Genomic DNA, 5,652 nt, shown 5'->3' on the forward strand with positions numbered 1-5,652 from the left:
GAAAGATGATTTTAATATATCACTTGTACATTTTGTATTGCTCTTCTGGTGACAATGTAGTTTGTTTTTGTCAATTACCATTTTAATAATAGGGTAAAGAAAATTAAGTGGATTTTTTAAAGAAAACTATACTGTCAATATACTATTAAAACAAATTAAAATGGTAAAAGTTATTGTACTTTAAGTAAAAATAAAAGAGCAAAAATATCAATCCCAGTTTTGATTACTTAAATTAACAAAAAAAAAATGCATATAGCAAAGGATAGTTTCAATCTGCCTACCTCTGGGTTATGGGCCCAGCATGCTTCCATTGCAGTACTCTGCTGCACATGTAAGTGCAAGAGATCCTGAAGCACTCACTCATCATGGGAAAGTACCAATGTGTTTCTTCGTTGGTTGATGGAAGAAACATCTTACAAAAACTCTCCAGATTATTGACTTTTTAAAGTTTTTCTAGGAAACGTTCTAGATGTATGCTTATTAGCCTTTGTCAGTATGTACTTTTTGCAAAGTGTCTCTGTGGCGCAATCGGTTAGTGTGTCTGGCTACTAACCAAAAGGTTGGTGGTTCAATCCCACCTAGGGACGTAATTGACCTTGTTATCAGATTTTGGTGATCTTTAAGTAGACAAGTCAAAATTTCAAACCCCCTGTTATGGTGTAGGGCAGGCATTCCCAACCGCGGTCCTCAAGGCACACCAACAGTGCAGGTTTTAGTGATATCCAGGCTTCAGCACAGATGGTTAATTCAAAATAACTGAGCTACTAATTAAGTCACCTGTGTTCAAGCCTGGATATCACTAAAACCAGGACTGTTAGTGTGCCTTGAGGACCGTGGTTGGGAAACACTGGTGTAGGGTACCTGGCCTTCTCTGATGTAATCAGAGTTAGATTTGATTCAGTGATTTTATAAAAACAGATAGGAAGCACAATTTAGCAGTGGGTTGCAGAGAAAAAGAAATATGCTGGCAAAAAAAATCCAATTGAGTGATTAAACAGCTCTTCATTTTCTGGCTTTATTTTTATGCTAACAAATTTGTTCTCTGAAAAGTGTCCACAAAGCCAAGTCTCTGATTAACACCTTTGTAGGGATGGTTTTTCACCTATTACTAAATTAAACTTGCTTCATTGGAAAGGCAGCAAGATGCATCCTCATTTCAATTTCTACTGAAATAATACAGGTTGACACCAGGAAACATTAACGCCACTGCATCCTTGCTGCTTTCTCATGTGGAAGTCTGTTTAATGTGAAAACAAGGTGATATCTAATTAGCACACAGGTAAGGAATTAATAAAATCTTTATTTAAGGGTGAAGATGTTTCTCACAAAATCGTTGCCCCAATGCATCATTGAAATTCAAGCTGGAAAGATGATTTTAATATATCACTTGTACATTTTGTATTGCTCTTCTGGTGACAATGTAGTTTGTTTTTGTCAATTACCCTTTTAATAATAGGGTAAAGAAAATTAAGTGGATTTTTTAAAGAAAACTATACTGTCAATATACTATTCAAACAAATTAAAATGGTAAAAGTTATTGTACTTCAAGTAAAAATAAAAGAGCAAAAATATCAATCCCAGTTTTGATTACTTTAATTAACAAAAAAAATGCATATAGCAAAGGATAGTTTCAATCTGCCTACCTCTGGGTTATGGGCCCAGCATGCTTCCATTGCAGTACTCTGCTGCACATGTAAGTGCAAGAGATCCTGAAGCACTCACTCATCATGGGAAAGTACCAATGTGTTTCTTCGTTGGTTGATGGAAGAAACATTTTACAAAAACTCTCCAGATTATTGACTTTTTAAAGTTTTTCTAGGAAATGTTCGAGATGTATGCTTATTAGACTTTGTCAGTATGTACTTTTTGCAAAGTGTCTCTGTGGCGCAATCGGTTAGTGTGTCTGGCTACTAACCAAAAGGTTGGTGGTTCAATCCCAACCAGGGACGTAATTGACCTTGTTATCAGATTTTGGTGATCTTTAAGTAGACAAGTCAAAATTTCAAACCCCCTGTTATGGTGTAGGGTACCTGGCCTTTTCTGATGTAATCAGAGTTAGATTTGATTCAGTGATTTAATAAAAACAGCTAGGAAGCACAATTTAGCAGTGGGTTGCAGAGAAAAAGAAATATGCTGGCAAAAAAAATCCAATTGAGTGATTAAACAGCTCTTCATTTTCTGGCTTTATTTTTATGCTAACAAATTTGTTCTCTGAAAAGTGTCCACAAAGCCAAGTCTCTGATTAACACCTTTGTAGGGATGGTTTTTCACCTATTACTAAATTAAACTTGCTTCATTGGAAAGGCAGCAAGATGCATCCTCATTTCAATGTCTACTGAAATAATACAGGTTGACACCAGGAAACATTAACGCCACTGCATCCTTGCTGCTTTCTCATGTAGAAGTCTGTTTAATGTGAAAACAAGGTGATATCTAATTAGCACACAGGTAAGGAATTAAGAAAATCTTTATTTAAGGGTGAAGATGTTTCTCACAAAATCGTTGCCCCAATGCATCATTGAAATTCAAGCTGGAAAGATGATTTTAATATATCACTTGTACATTTTGTATTGCTCTTCTGGTGACAATGTAGTTTGTTTTTGTCAATTACCCTTTTAATAATAGGGTAAAGAAAATTAAGTGGATTTTTTAAAGAAAACTATACTGTCAATATACTATTAAAACAAATTAAAATGGTAAAAGTTATTGTACTTTAAGTAAAAATAAAAGGGCAAAAATATCAATCCCAGTTTTGATTACTTAAATTAACAAAAAAAAAATGCATATAGCAAAGGATAGTTTCAATCTGCCTACCTTTGGGTTATGGGCCCAGCATGCTTCCATTGCAGTACTCTGCTGCACATGTAAGTGCAAGAGATCCTGAAGCACTCACTCATCATGGGAAAGTACCAATGTGTTTCTTCATTGGTTGATGGAAGAAACATCTTACAAAAACTCTCCAGATTATTGACTTTTTAAAGTTTTTCTAGGAAACGTTCTAGATGTATGCTTATTAGACTTTGTCAGTATGTACTTTTTGCAAAGTGTCTCTGTGGCGCAATCGGTTAGTGTGTCTGGCTACTAACCAAAAGGTTGGTGGTTCAATCCCAACCAGGGATGTAATTGACCTTGTTATCAGATTTTGGTGATCTTTAAGTAGACAAGTCAAAATTTCAAACCCCCTGTTATGGTGTAGGGTACCTGGCCTTCTCTGATGTAATTAGATTTGATTCAGTGATTTTATAAAAAAAGCTAGGAAGCACAATTTAGCAGTGGGTTGCAGAGAAAAAGAAATATGCTGGCAAAAAAAAAATCCAATTGAGTGATTAAACAGCTCTTCATTTTCTGGCTTTATTTTTATGCTAACAAATTTGTTCTTTGAAAAGTGTCCACAAAGCCAAGTCTCTGATTAACACCTTTGTAGGGATGGTTTTTCACCTATTACTAAATTAAACTTGCTTCATTGGAAAGGCAGCAAGATGCATCCTCATTTCAATGTCTACTGAAATAATACAGGTTGACACCAGGAAACATTAACGCCACTGTATCCTTGCTGCTTTCTCATGTGGAAGTCTGTTTAATGTGAAAACAAGGTGATATCTAATTAGCACACAGGTAAGGAATTAAGAAAATCTTTATTTAAGGGTGAAGATGTTTCTCACAAAATCGTTGCCCCAATGCATCATTGAAATTCAAGCTGGAAAGATGATTTTAATATATCACTTGTACATTTTGTATTGCTCTTCTGGTGACAATGTAGTTTGTTTTTGTCAATTACCATTTTAATAATAGGGTAAAGAAAATTAAGTGGATTTTTGAAAGAAAACAATGCTGTCAATATACTATTAAAACAAATTAAAATGGTAAAAGTTATTGTACTTTAAGTAAAAATAAAAGAGCCAAAATATCAATCCCAGTTTTGGATTACTTTAACAAAAAAAAAATGCATATAGCAGAGGATAGTTTCAATCTGCCTACCGCTGGGTTATGGGCCCAGCATGCTTCCATTGCTGTACTCTGCTGCACATGTAAGTGCAAGAGATCCTGAAGCACTCACTCATCATGGGAAAGTACCAATGTGTTTCTTCGTTGGTTGATGGAAGAAACATCTTACAAAAACTCTCCAGATTATTGACTTTTTAAAGTTTTTCTAGGAAACGTTTTAGATGAATGCTTATTAGCCTTTGTCAGTATGGACTTTTGCAAAGTGTCTCTGTGGCGCAATCAGTTAGTGTGTACGGCTATAAACCAAAAGGTTGGTGGTTCAAGCCCACCCAGGGACGTAATTGACCTTGTTATCAGATTTTGGTGATTTTTAAGTAGACAAGTCAAAATTTCAAACCCCCTCTTATGGTGTAGGGTACCTGGCCTTCTCTGATGTAATCAGAGTTAGATTTGATTCAGTGATTTTATAAAAACAGCTAGGAAGCACAATTTAGCAGTGGGTTGCAGAGAAAAAGAAATATGCTGGCAAAAAAATCCAATTGAGTGATTAAACAGCTCTTCATTTTCTGGCTTTATTTTTATGCTAACAAATTTGTTCTCTGAAAAGTGTCCACAAAGCCAAGTCTCTGATTAACACCTTTGTAGGGATGGTTTTTCACCTATTACTAAATTAAATTTGCTTCATTGGAAAGGCAGCAAGATGCATCCTCATTTCAATGTCTACTGAAATAATACAGGTTGACACCAGGAAACATTAACGCCACTGCATCCTTGCTGCTTTCTCATGTGGAAGTCTGTTTATTGTGAAAACAAGGTGATATCTAATTAGCACACAGGTAAGGAATTAAGAAAATCTTTATTTAAGGGTGAAGATGTTGATAACAAAATCGTTGCCCCAATGCATCATTGAAATTCAAGCTGGAAAGATGATTTTAATATATTACTTGTACATTTTGTATTGCTCTTCTGGTGACAATGTAGTTTGTTTTTGTCAATTACCATTTTAATAATAGGGTAAAGAAAATTAAGTGGATTTTTGAAAGAAAACAATACTGGCAATATACTATTAAAACAAATTAAAATGGTAAAAGTTATTGTACTTTAAGTAAAAATAAAAGAACCAAAATATCAATCCCAGTTTTGGATTACTTTAATTAACAAAAAAAAAATGCATATAGCAGAGGATAGTTTCAATCTGCCTACCTCTGGGTTATGGGCCCAGCATGCTTCCATTGCAGTACTCTGCTGCACATGTAAGTGCAAGAGAACCTGAAGCACTCACTCATCATGGAAAAGTACCAATGTGTTTCTTCGTTGGTTGATGGAAGAAACATCTTACAAAAACTCTCCAGATTATTGACTTTTTAAAGTTTTTCTAGGAAACGTTCTAGATAAATGCTTATTAGCCTTTGTCAGTATGTAATTTTTGCAAAGTGTCTCTGTGGCGCAATCGGTTAGTGTGTTCGGCTATTAACCAAAAGGTTGGTGGTTCAATCCCACTCAGGGACGTAATTGACCTTGTGATCAGATTTTGGTGATCTTTAAGTAGACAAGTCAAAATTTCAAACCCCCTGTAATGGTGTAGGGTACCTGGCCTTCTCTGATGTAATCAGAGTTAGATTTGATTCAGTGATTTTATAAAAACAGCTAGGAAGCACAATTTAGCAGTGGGTTGCAGAGAAAAAGAAATATGCTGGCAAAAAAATC

At 35.1% G+C, this 5,652-nt stretch overlaps 1 non-coding gene across 1 annotated transcript; it reads left to right on the forward strand.

The window, feature by feature from the left end:
* Positions 1 to 513: 513 nt before the first annotated feature.
* On the forward strand, positions 514 to 587 carry TRNAS-ACU (transfer RNA serine (anticodon ACU)). The gene has a single exon. It is a non-coding gene; the product is annotated as a tRNA-Ser (tRNA).
* The last annotated feature ends 5,065 nt before the right edge of the window (positions 588 to 5,652 follow it).

Source organism: Pseudophryne corroboree, unplaced genomic scaffold (assembly GCF_028390025.1).
Source record: "Pseudophryne corroboree isolate aPseCor3 unplaced genomic scaffold, aPseCor3.hap2 scaffold_1367, whole genome shotgun sequence".
Lineage (NCBI taxonomy): Eukaryota > Metazoa > Chordata > Amphibia > Anura > Myobatrachidae > Pseudophryne > Pseudophryne corroboree.